At 48.9% G+C, this 13,465-nt stretch overlaps 1 long non-coding RNA gene across 1 annotated transcript; it reads right to left on the bottom strand.

Moving 5' to 3' along the window:
* Nucleotides 1-8,045: 8,045 nt before the first annotated feature.
* On the bottom strand, nt 8,046-11,732 carry LOC123249429. The gene is made up of 4 exons (XR_006506382.1): nt 11,613-11,732; nt 10,015-10,155; nt 8,963-9,043; nt 8,046-8,807 (listed from the first exon to the last, which is right to left on the bottom strand). It is a non-coding gene; the product is annotated as an uncharacterized LOC123249429 (long non-coding RNA).
* Nucleotides 11,733-13,465: the final 1,733 nt, after the last annotated feature.

Below are 13,465 nucleotides of genomic sequence, written 5' to 3'. Positions count from 1 at the left end.
CCCGGCCTCCATTCCCTTCACCCCTTGAGAGCTGCCCACCAAAAGGAGGACGCCAATCTGAAATACATCTAACACCAAATATAACCCCCTTCACCCCCAGGACTGTCTTTTAAAGGCAACATTTTTTGTACCCTGCTCAACCCCCTTAAGCAGAACGGGCCTGTCCCCAGTTTCATTTCAGCCACCATCCTGAGATTCAGCAGTGCCAGGGTCCAGTCTCCTCCCTCGTTGACCCTCAGCCTGCTGCCCCCACCCCCAAACACACAGAAGGAGGCCAGCACCCATCCACTTCTTCTCTGGGGACACATAGCCCAAACTGGGCATCCCCCAGGCAAAGTCTGGGCCCTTCCCTGCTAAGGCAGAGGAGATGGGAGGGATTCCTGGGTGCCAGAGCCCAGCTAAAGGCTGACCCCACAACAGATCCCCTGGTTTAAACTGGGGCTTCATTCTGAAGAAGGGGGTTCCTCCTCCCCACCCCCATTGGATCCCTGCCAGAGAAGCTGGCCCTAATTCCTGTCCCCACCCCGCTTCCCAACCTAGTCAACCAGCACAGTCCCCTCCCCCTTGCCCCACCAGGGGTCTCACCTAGCCTGGAGTCCCCAGGCTGTTGCCCTTAGCAACGACAACAGCCCTTCCTTCTTAGATGCCCCCAGAAGCAACAGAAAAGGGCCCTGGGAACTACTGAGCATGTGTAACCAGGCCTACCGCCGGGCATGCTGGGAGTTGTGGTCCTTGGAAACACATTGCCCCTGACAGGAGTTCTAAGCCAGAGGACGGAGGAGTTTCCTTCCCCTTCCGCCAAGTGAGGTTTCCACATCCTCAGTGGGGAGAGGGAGAGGCAGGGGGTAGGGAAAGATGAGAGAAGGTAAGCCACACTCCAGGGCCAGCCTGGCTGTTTCAGAACCTGAGCTAACTTAAAGCAGAAATACACTTCCCCTCCAAATGGGGAAAGAAATCAGGAGAGAGAGCTGTCATATCCTTCTAGGCACCAGGGACTTTGTCCCCTGGAAAGCCCTGGAGAGGGGTGTACATGGTTGACACACTCTGAGCTTTGCTTGTGGCCCTCAGATCAAGTCACTTCCATGGGGGGGACAAGGAGGAAAGGAGCAGGTGTTTCTAGTTCTTAGTGCTAGGATTGGGGGACTGGGTGAAGAGGAGTCAGTCTAGTCAAAAATCTGAAAAGGGATCCAAAAGGATAGAGCTTTTATGGTAGATCTCAATTTGCTCAGCCATGCCTCACCCTTCCCATCCCTGTGATCAGAAGAGGGGTTACAGAAGTCTCAGGATAGCTCCCCAACCCCCTACTAAAGGCAAATAATCCAGCTGGATCTTTCCAAGAGATGCACTCCTACAATCGTTCTCAGGATCAGGGAATAACCCAAAGACTTCAATACCTTCCCTAGACCCAAGGCCTCTAGAATCCTAAGGATGGAGTCTTACTCCTGGGATACTTCTGGGGGGGAGGGAAATCTTTTTCATCTCTCTCCCCCAAAAGGTACATCATTCCACATCCTATACCTTTCTGAACAGGAGAGGCCACCCCACTGACACCCACTACCTCCAAACTCTCTGATTTGGGCACTCTACTACATCTCCAATGGAAAAGGACAGGACAGGGCAAGACAACTACTTAAGCATCCTATAGGAAATCTACCTGTCAGCTCCATGGAAAACATCCAAAGGATACCTTTGGCAAGAGGAGGTGTAGAAACTGAGACTGTTCCAAAAGGAAGAGGGCATCTCCAGCCCTCTCTTCCCACCTGATCCAAGCCCTAATCCTATTTAGGAAGTCTGGGAGACCTTCAACATTTCTTAGAGACAAGAACATTGTTACCTCCTGGTCCTCTCAATCAGGGACACCCTACCCCACTGACTCTCACCCAAAGTCGAGGCCAAAGGAGTCACAATAGCAAGAAACAAAACAAAACAAAAACAGTGATAATGCAGTGGGGTGGGAGGAGAACCATCTTACACAAGGCCAAAGGGACAAATTCCTCGGTCCTCCCCCGTGTACAGCCCTCTCAAACTGAACAGCCTGGCACTATTAGGGAAGAAATGGCCACCCACCCCCCTGAGGCAGGGTAAGTGACACCAGCAATTCCCCAAACTATATCCTTCAGACCCTGAGTCCCCTAAAAAGCCTCAGAACCTTCAGCCCCTACCTCCCCATTTCTACAGAGAAAGGCCTGGCCTAAGCTCACACCAAACATCTTCCCTAACCATTTCTCTCCTGCTCTTGAGTTCTCGGCAAAGACATTGGTGAGCAATAGCCAGAGCCCCCAGGTTTCTAAAACCCACTTTCTAAAACCTCCCTAATTCTAAAAACTGAGGACTGGGATTCTCATACCAACACCTCTTTAAATGGAGCAATCAAGATCCCTTTCCAGTTCAATCCTTTGCTACAAGAGAAAAAGCTCCCAGATTACTACAGAAATAATACCTAGCAGGATTTAGGCCAGGGAGAGTAAGGGAAGATCTACTAAGAACCCAGAAAGTGAGCAAAGAGAATGGATGATTTTGCTTACTTTCCCAAAATTCTCTTAGGAAAAAAGGAAGACACTGGCTTTATTTCAACTCCATTTCCCCTCCCTAACCCCTATACCAATTGCTCAAGCCTTCTTTTAGCAGAAAAGTGGGAGACTGGGGCCTAGGGAGATGAAGGGCCTAACCAAGCCTTTGAGTGATCAGCTAGCTCTGCTGAGGGACTCAGGACTTCCTCGTTCCCAGGCCACACCTCTCTTCACCCTAATTTTTGAGACAACCCCCCAGAAAAGTCCCTAAAGCCAGCAAGCTATCCCTTTGGACTCTCCGGGTCGTCCCTGGCCTTCTCTGAGTCAGCCACACCTCACTGGAGTAGTCCTGGGGGGCTGGGGGAACAGGGTATAGAGACTAAGGGGCTCTATCAATGAATAGGGCTGTGGCCTCCAGAGATGGAAACAGGCAGCACAGCTGCCGCCTCATCTTACACTCCTACCAATGCCATCTCTCACTACAGGGTTAATACCAAGAAATATTTCAAGGACGGAGCCCACACTTCCCTAGTTTCTAAGCTGGGCCTAGGGAAACCTGGGGTGGGAGTGGGGAGGGGGATGGGGAGTGGAGGCTCCAGGCAGATCCCTTCAACATGGTATGACAGGTGGGGGTACTGAGAAGAAAGGCACCTGTCCCAAGATAAAGCTGGGAGAAGTGAGAAGAATCCAGGAGCCTGCACAAATGCTCAGAGCTCCAGCAGAGTCAGCACTGATCTGGCCACTTCCCCTCTGAGGAGGGCAAGGCCGCCCTACTAGTCCAGTGGGGGCAAATCAGAGGACCAGGTTAAGCCCCAGTTGCAGAGGGGTTGGAGAGGTGTGGGAGGGGCCAAAAAGGGCAGGCGGGAATAGCCAGGGGCTCATGGGCAGCAGACCCTTCAGGCCAGACTTGGAGAAAGCCACAAACAAAAGCCATTTTTTCCGGCCCACATTCGCAGGAAACAAATCTCTCCAGCCTCCTCTATAATCCTCTGGAGATTATGTCCATCCCCAAGAGAGGGAAGGCAACAGGACTGCGACAGCATTAGGCCTCCGGGCGGTCAATTTGTTTTACTGGGTAGGGGGTATTTGGGGGATCAGCATCAGGGCCCTCTGCTTCCTTCTAGACCTTGCCATCCCTTCCTTCACAGAAGTCCAGCTACAGGAACTCCTATTGCACGAACAGGAAGGGGGAAAGGAGGTGAAGGCGGGAGGGGTCCCCGAGTCCATGACGCCTGGCAAAAGTGTGTGTGGAGGGGGAGGGGGGCTTAAGGTCAAACCAGGCGGTGGAGTTCTCCCCAGTCCCCACCTCCCCAAGACATGAGAAGCCTAAACAAGGCGGGAGAGGAAGCAGCCCCAGGGGCGTGTGCGGACTGCTGGGACAACTCTAGCCAGTCCCGGTAGCCGATCATCCACCCAGCACACACAAAATAAAAACACACCTGGGCTGTGAGGAGACCTGAGCCATTTTTCCCGGTTCTCAGGCACACCCCAACACACCAGGCCGCAAGGCAAGCCTCACTTCTGGTCCCTGGACGGACATTGCCAGGAAAGCCCTCCCCTAGGCTGACACCCTCGCTTCCCGACTAGAGAAACTGACCCCTGCTAGGGGACGTGATCTGGCTGCACCCATTGCCGGGCCCGAGCAGTGCGGACTTCACTCACCTCTTCACAGGGCGATCCAGAAATCTTCACCAGAGAACATGGCCACAGCTCCGGCCGCTCCCCGACCTCCACCCGCCAGGACGATCACAACCGCCCCCCACACGGGGGGGGCCAAAGAGGGGCCAAGAACGGTAAATCCAGGTCGGAGCGGGCCCCCCCTTCAAAAAAAAATTTAAAGTGGATGAAAACACCAAGCGGGGAGTTAGTTCTCTTCTCTCGGTCCCAGCCGCTTAGGTTTCCTAAGCAAAGCCCCGGGGCGGCGAATCCAGAGCCGACACAAAGGGAGCACCCGTGGCTTTGATCTTCGGCGAGCAGCCTTCACCTCCGAAGAGCTGGTCCGCCTCCCAGCCCCGGGCCCGCCGGGCGCCCCCCACCCCCACCCAGCGATGCCCAGCGCCCGGTTCCTGGTGGAAGGAAGGCTGAAATGCTCTCGATGGAACGCGGGAGGCTTCCCCTCGCCAGCCCGGATGGAACGCGGAGCCTCTTCCCCGGCTGGCCCGGATGGAACGCTGAGACACTTCGGATGGAACGCAGAGGCTCTCCCCGCCTCGGGCCCCCTGAGGCCGTGCTTGCTTAGCTACATTGAAGCGAAGCCGGCAGGGCCTCGGGAGTGAAACTGACACACACGCACGGGCCCCGCCGTCTCCGCCCCAACCTCTCTCTCTTTCCGCGGCCTCGGGCCCCACACCTTCGCCTCCTCCAGGGGAAGGGAGGGTCGGGCGACGAAGAAACGGGCGGTGGGAAGCCTCTGCCCGCTCCTCTCCGGCCGCTCCGGGCCCAGCTCTCGCCTCCCTTCCCCTCTCGCTCCGAGGGCTGCCCCGACTCCGATCCGGCCGGATCAGGCTGGCTTGCACTCCACTATCGCGTGCAGATTAGGACCACCGGGGATCTAAAGGTACATGGCCCAGCCCCGGCTCCCGGCGCCGGGGGTCAGGAAACTGAGCGGAAAGTGGGGACCAAGGCAGCCATTTGCAACCGGAGAGGAAAGTAGTGCAGCAGAGACACAGCTCCGCCTCCCCCCTCCGCCTCCTGCGCGGCCGGGAGGGTGGATCCTGCCAACCGGGCTGCTCTGCGGCCCGAGATGTCGACGACGGGCGTAAAGATCTAGGGAACCTCCTGCGGAAGAATCGTAAAAGGGCTTGGGCCAGAGGATCCAGCTGGAGAAGGGAAAAAGGGAGAGGATGAGGTCCTATTTTGTGTTGGACCTGAGCCGCGGAGGGACACAGTTCTTTCGGTGGAAGGCTGTGACTCTGCAGTTCTGCGCACACGCTGAAGAATCCCTCCGCTTGAGGTTAACCCCGACGGCGCCGGTCAGACCGATTCGCAGACACGTGGGAATGAAGTTCTCTTGAGCTCTTGTCCTTCCCCACAATTTTCCCGAACGGCCTATGTTCCGATCGGAACCCGGAACCTAGAAGTTCCCATTTCCTCTGCCTCTTCTCTGTTTATTCTTCTCAGGATCCCAGGACCCAAAACTCCAGCCTCCCCCTCCCCCCCCCACCCGGTCCTGGGGCATTCTTGCTAAGGAGGGGGATGGAAGAAGAGAAGAAGAGGAGACTGGGGATTGGCTGCTGCTCTGCACCCTGGGAACTGGAGTCCCCAAACGGAGAAAGTGAGGACTAGGCTCCCAGGTCTCACAGGAAGGGTGTTCTCTACGTTCTGGGCACTGTGGAAGACCAGAGCAAATGCCTCATCTTCTCACTCCTGGGGAAAAAAAGAAGGCTAGAGGGGATCGGGAAGAAGTGTGTGCCCCCTCATTTCCCCTGATAGAAAAGCAGTGATCTTTGTAGAAGGCAAAACAGACCACCTAGCAGACTTGCTCTTGTTAATCTAAATCCTGGGGTTTCTTTTTACTACTGGCCCAAATTGAGTTACCCAGGACACCTGGGAGAAAATCTCCTTGAAATACAATCCTGGCAAACCTGGGTGAGAGGGAGGAAGAAGTTCTCAATTATTAGAGCCGTGGAGCTTACCTGGGCCCATGATTCTGATTCTGGGCCATTCAAAAGCTGCAAACAGTAAAGAGGGGAGGGTCCTCCTGGACCCCAAGTTCAAAGTGACCCAAGTTTTGTAGGCCTCCTTTCCCTTTTTCAGTTTCTTTCCTCACTTCTTTATTTTTGAATCATTACCACAAAACAAAAGATTTCCTTTTTCAGGAAAAGGCTTGCCCAGCAGCCCAGGTTACCTTTTTTTTTTTTTAACCCTTATCTTCTGTCTTAGAATCAATTCTGTGTATTGGTTCCGAGGCAGAAGAGTGGTAAGGGCTAGGCAATGGGGGTTAAGTGGTTTGCCTAAGGTCACACAGCTAGGAAATGTCTGAAGGCAGATTTGAACCCAAAACCTCCCATTCTAGATTTGGCTCTCAATCCACTGAGTCACCTAACTGCCTCCCAGTTTACCCTTTTCAAACAGGCACTAATCCCAAGAAAGAGGAGAGTAAATAGAATGGAACCACAACTAAAAAGTCCAGGGAGAGAGACAAAATTCTTCCAGGAAAGTCTTTAAGTTCACTTGAAGCTGTTCCATATTTACACAAATTTTAGAGATTTCTAGTATTTGCTATTCTGCCCAGAGGCACCACAAGAAGCACAGAGGACAAATACTCTATTGCAAGTGGGTCAGTCTCAGCTAAAAGGGAGTTGGATTTTAATCACCTTTTTTGATCCCAGTCTGTCCCAGGAATAGGAGAAGTATAGGCTACTGAGGTTCCCATGACTGAAGCAGAATGCCAGCTGGAAGGGTGAGAAAAAATGGAACAGCTCAACCCAACTTCCCCTCTTTGCCCCCCCAGCCCTGTTAAAGATCAACACTCTGGAGCCTAGAGGTAAGACAACTTTAGAATCAGATAGTGGGGCTGTCCTGAACTAGGAAAGACAGAAATTGAAGAGGATCCCAGGTTTCAGTGCCCCTCTCAAGCAGGAGCCTTTGGCCCTTTGAGGAGAGGCTGGACAGGCCTAAACTTCCCGAAAAGAGACTTGATGAAGTGTCAATTGCAAGTTTTCTGGTTCTGCTATTAATCTCCAACTGGGGAGTTCCAACTGGAAATAAAGGCCATAGGAGAGTAGTCTTCCCAGCCGAGCTCTCCCATCTATTCAGGGCTGGCTCCTGCCCTAGTCAAACAATTACATGTATACCTGGCAGCTGATAGGTCTTTCTTATAGTATTAACAATCCAGTGGGATAGAGAAGGATAGGTGTATACCCAACATCAAAACCACATATGCCAACTTGGTATCTATCTAAAAATAGAGAGGAAATTAATTGCTTGGACTTATAATCCAGAGAATGAAGACTGCAGCACTTAGCATTTGAAGAATAGTATCTGTGGGGCCTAAAAGAAGAACTAAAGGGGGTAAATGGTTTAGTAGGGAAGTATCCAGGAACCACTTCTACTCTAGTAGTGGGGAAAAAATCCTTCTAGTGATTAGCTCCAGTCTATTTCCACAATTTCTTTCCAGCTACCTTATCTCCCCCTCCACCCTCTACTTTCAAGACTAACTATTGGTTGCCCCCATGCCCTGGATTTCTCCACAAGTTCTCCTACCACATACAACTCCTAGCTGGGTCTAAACTCATGGGATAAGTGTTGACAGAGTTGCTCACTAGAGGGCAGTGTTTCAGTAGTAAAAAGAAACCCCAGGATTTAGATTAAGAAAAACCATAGTATGCTCATTCCACCCTACCCACCACCAAGCTTAGAGGAATAAAAGGCCTTAAACTCAAGAAGCTAGCTCAGCCCACACACAGTACAGAGCCCAAAAGGAAAGTGCAGAAGAGGAGAGCAAAAAAAGAGAAAATTATAACATTTATACAGTGCTTTATGGTTCACAACAACCCTGTAAAGTTGGTAAGGCAAATTTTATTATCCCCCTTTTATATACGGGGCAGACAGGCTCAGGGTGATTACTTTATCCATCATACAGCTAGAAAGCAGAGTCAGGACTCACAAACTTCTGACAAAAAAAACGGTATGGGGGGCAGGAAAAAGGGCAGAATATGATTGTGGGCTTGTGGATGTGAAGAACAGAGAGGCAAGTGATGGGACAAGGGAAGAGTTCCCAGAGAAGGCCCATTTTTATATATCCAAAGACAAAGTTCATAGATCAGTGAAAAGGTATGTACCCTTTTCTCAGACAGAGAGAGATCACACAAATAACATTTTATTTATTTATTTTTGCAAATAGAAATTAGACAGTTGAGCAGCTTGCCACACTGCAAAGGCTCAGCTTTCCTCAACCTGACTAGACTCTGGCCCTTCAAAGGATCCCCAAAGAAACCAACTCTGGCCCTTGCCTTAAAGATGAGTCTTAAATGACCTATGAACATAAATCCCACTAGCTCCAACATAGGTCCTTTAATAGAAGTTAAGAGACCAGAAATTAGTACCCAGTTAGTCAAGGAAGATTCCAGGAAAATATAGGGAAAAAAGCATCTGAAGGACTTTGGGGCACCAACACCAGTCGAGTCCTGGGCACTTTTTCTAGAAACAATCTTGGCCCATCACCCCTCAGGAACATTTGCTGGGAACATCAAGGAAGTTGGCAACCACTGCTTCTTGGATCACATGTGATAGCAGTCAAGAGTTCTTCGGTTGGACAATTTCTTCCATAATTTTTGTAGCGATGCTCTAAATCACCTGAGAGGGTAGGGATACGGGGGAATGAAGTGACATAGGCCAATATTCTAACACCTTCCACCAAAAAGGCCTTTTATAGTTAAAGAGATATATCCTATCACGCCCCCTGGGGCCAATGTCGGTGCTACTCCCACATGTCTATCCTGAAATCTTACCCCTGGTTCTTTTGAGTTGATGGTTCTAAGATAGTTCCCTGGACCTCCACCAGCTTCTTTCCTTCAATTATCAGAACTACCCTGGAAGCAGATTTGGGACACAGAATCATGAGAGACATTTTATCATGTTCCCCAATATTTCCTGCAAGGCCTACTAAGCTGCTAAGTCTCCCCTGATTTAAATCTCTAGACACAAACCCTAAATTGGAGTAGGGGAGAGGGAAGGAAGGAGAAACACAAAATCTAATATTAGGCTGAATGTGTAAAGCTAGCTCAGGTATGAAGTTATAGCCTTTCAGAGTTGAAAGGGAAACTAAAGGAGCTTAAGAAGGAAATAGTAAAACTATACTAGTGGGGGAACCTCAATCTTCCCCTATCAGAACTAGATAAATCTAACCAAAAAGTAAATAAGAAATGAGGGAAGTGAATGAAATTTCAGAGTTAAAAGGGATGTTAGAAATCATGTAATGATATCAACCAGGACCAGGAAACTGAGGCACAGAATGGTTCATCGATTTGCCCACAATCATATCACTAGTGATTCAAACTCAGATATTCAAATTCCAAATTCACTGTGCTGACATTTAGTTCACCCCATATGGATATGAAAACTGAGCCTCAAAGATTAAAATTACATGCCCATATTCACATAGTTCATCAATGTCACAGCCAGAATTATAACACATCCAGCTCTCAGTCTAGCATTCCTGCCACCCCACAAAGTTGATATAGTTCATTTACCACATCATGGAGAAATATCTGCCTTATTCCCCAATGCCCCAGCACCCCAAGAATCCTACAAGAGAAAAGTTATCACTTTTCTAGACCTTAAGCACTTATTTCCTTTCAACTACCTTAAGTCTATCTAAGCTACCTCTTTCCTTCGGAAAGAGGTAGCTTAGATAGACTTAAGGTAGTTAGCACTTCTCCCCATCATAACAGTCCATAATACAATTCACTTTCTGGCCTCCTAACTAAACTACAGTCCCTTACAGAAATTTGCTTTTCCCATGCCAATAATAAAGCATTTTGGCTCCATCTTTCATACTCACTGGGTTTTCCCATGCATGACATTCATATAGTTTGTGATGAGACTCTTGATGTCTTGGAAGGGTCAGAGGCAAAAAGTTGCTGCAGGATTAGCCCTCAGATCAGTCCTGGCCCTTTTATCCTTCTTCCTTCTAGTCACTTACCTTGGCAGAAAGATGAGAGAGTAGACCAATACATAGCAATGAACCTCAATAATGAAGGAATATATTCATTCTGACAAGAAACAGAGACCATTTACCCTATCCACAAATGAGGGGTCTGCTTTGTGCTGGTAGGCCCAAATTCTGGGGACCTCCCCACAGAAGCCACTTCAAATTAAGAAGGCTTTTGGTTTCTCAAGGAACATATGCAAGAGAGATCAAGATTAGGAAAGAGTTTAGCACTTTTAATCAATAAGTCTTTATTAAGTGATTACTATACACTGTTTTAGGCTCTGGTAGTACAAGCTAAAAATGAAATAATCCCAGTCCTAAAAAAAATTGCATTTTATGAGGAAAGAGCAGAGAGAAACAAAATATATACAAACAGAATTATGTACAGAACACATACAAAGAATTTTTAGGGGCTGTCACTTTATTTTTTTCATTCTCCTCAGATAAGCAGACAAAAGAAGCTGCAGCCATCAACTCCCCAGGAACAGAGCCGTGACACTCAGCACCTGCCTCTCCAAGTAGTACCTGCACTACTGTGTCCACTAAGTGTAAATAAAACTCATCCTTGCCAGCAGTCAGGGACTCGATGTAAGCTGGGGAGACAAGTAGGTGGCTAAGGACTCTGATACATACAGAACATTACCTTGGGTCTTGAAGCAAATACTTTAAAAAGAATGGTGATAGGATCCGGGGGTGTTTAAGGAAGGAAGGAAGGGGCCTCTAAATAGTAGAAAAATTTGGGAGAGAGGACAAGAGCTGTTAGCCACAGAATCTGGAGACCCAATTCATCTGCCCCTTTCTCTGTTGTAAAACCAAATATCTTATTTCCACTTCTAGTTTAGTGAATAAAAAAAGGTGGAGGCTTAAAGTTTAAGGGTCCATCCAGATCAGGATAGTTTTCCCTGAGGAAAAGTGGTCTTGGTGCCCAAGATAGTCCTCTCTCCTATATTCCGACTAAGCTCCATTACTAAGGGTTCAGCTTGAATCAAAATCAAAATCAAAATCAAAAAAATGGAGGTGGGAAACTGGCTTGGATTCCCAAAGTCCTCCAGAAGGAGAGCATCTTCAGCGCAAGGTACATTCAATCCTCCCAAACGAAGTTAACAGCCTAAGTGGACAATGTTAGATCCAATGGGCCAGACCCCCGTCCCCGGCATTCGGAGAAGCACCTTAAGCGTGCCATGCTCGCTGGGATGCTCGTCTACCTCGCAGGACTCTCCTGGGCAGCTAAGTCCCCAGCGTACTTAGAGAAGTGGGCAGGTCCCACTCTCCGATGAGTCACCATCCTGTTATGTTACTAAGCCCTGAGTGTCCAAGCTCACTGCACCATCAGGCCTTGGGGTCCCCAACCCCGCCCCCCCACGCCTGCCTGGATCCGGACCTCAACCGCACGGGGCTCCCAGAAGCAGCCGGTCGTCTCCCACACGGGGCGCGCGGCAAGAACTCACCTACCGAGCCGGATCCTGTAGCGGGGAAGCAGCGGGGTTCCGGCCAGTTCCGAAAGAACGGAGAAACTAGGAGTTCGTCATGGAGCTGCTGGAGGGCCCACTGTGGCACCTGACCGCGGGGCCCCGAGAGCCAGGAAGAAATCAAAACAAGCGCCGCGCCCAAAGCCAGGGCCAACCACGTGACCACAACACAGAGAGTGTAAGCGAAGGAACCGCGAGAGCGCCCAGGTCGCCTCTCTCAGGCTCCGCCCCTATGCCCGTTGCCTATTGGCCTACCAAGGCAGGGCCGCGCAAGAGGAGCAAAAAACTGTGCTTGCGCATTCCGGTACCGGTTCATTCATAAAGTACAAGAAAATGGAAATGCTTGGGGTTTGTGGGGCTAGGGCTGTGGTGTGGTTTAGAGTGCTTTGGGTGATGGGAGGTTTGCAAAAGCTCCTTCTTGAAAAGACCTGCACGAGCTGTTCGCTCAGTGATTTAAAAAGAGACAGGGAAGACCAGTGCTCTGATCCATGGGGTCAGAGCCCCTTAGCTATGGCCCAGGCTCCCTTCTCTAAAGTATGATACTGAGCCCTTCTCCCCATTCCCTGCTAGAACTTAGAAAATGGGTTAGTAGCTTCCCTTTCTGGGATACACTGAAGAATATTTCCTTACTGGAATATTATGAAGAATTGTTTTATGAATCATTATTGGAGAATGGCTATGTAGTTGAAAGGCTGACCTACTTAAGGTTCTTCCAGAACCATAGGAGTTAATTTGATATTACTTGGACTTGAGTTGAAAAGGCAAATCTAGAACTTGAAAGCCTAATCAGTAGAGCTGCCATCAGATACACTCGTACTTTAGGCTTTGGAAAGGCACAAATGAGTTTTTCGATTACCACCTGGAATAAAAGCCGCCATGTTGAATAGCTGAACCAAGATGGGGTCCGAAAGAGTTGAGGAATGAAAAGAATTTGGAGGCAGAAGACTGGTTCAAGTTGGCAATTCCTTCATGGAAAGAAATGACACTTGAAGTCAGACGACGTGGATTTTTGTTTGATTTATGGAAAGTCATTTCACTTCTCCAGGCTTTCTCTTTTTTAAACCAAATCATCACTGAGCCTTTTAGCCAATTTTATGATTCTAGGATGGAAGTATTTTCCAACTATGGTCCTTGAAAAAATTTTTACTTGTCTGAAACACTTTTAGCAGAAGTTAAATTGGCCTGTCTCATGAAACATTCTTAGAGTTGCTATTTCTAATTCTGGTCAACCTTGAAAGAACTTTGGGGCCTGCTTCTAAAATGGTGTGACTCAGGACTAAAGGGTTTATACTTTGGAATGATTAAAAAAAAAATCAGATGAGGCAATGGGCAATGATCAACCTCAAACTCAGCTGGCCCTTCCTTTCCAGCTTCAAATAGTGTCAGTAATGTTTGGAATCACTTTCCAAGAGAAGGATGATGAAGGGGGCAGCTTGCTGTGTCTCAGTTTCTATGAGACCATCTAAAGCATATGCCCTGCCTAGGAAAACCTGAGCCTGGATTTGGGCTACCTCTTTTATGTTGGTTCTTAATGAATGACTCTCTATCCTGAGATGGACTTTTCCAGGCTTGAAGGTGGCCTCAGAGGTACTGGAATCCTTTTAGTTAAAGTTGAATAGTAGAATGGGAAGAATCACCCCTGTCGTGTAACTAATTTAGTATAGCTACTAACAGGAGAATTGGCCCAAGCCTCACTGTTTTACCAGCACACATACAACAGGAGTTGTTTGGACAGTGCAGAGATGAGGTAAAATATAAAATGCCTAAATAATAGTCCTGCAGTAGATGAGGTTTAAGAATAAGCCTATTAAAAGATTGTATAGCAGTCGTCA

Source organism: Gracilinanus agilis, chromosome 5, assembly GCF_016433145.1.
Source record: "Gracilinanus agilis isolate LMUSP501 chromosome 5, AgileGrace, whole genome shotgun sequence".
Classification (NCBI taxonomy): Eukaryota; Metazoa; Chordata; class Mammalia; order Didelphimorphia; family Didelphidae; genus Gracilinanus; species Gracilinanus agilis.
Note: the sequence above shows the minus strand (reverse complement) of the source record. Positions and strands in the feature narration are given on the sequence as shown.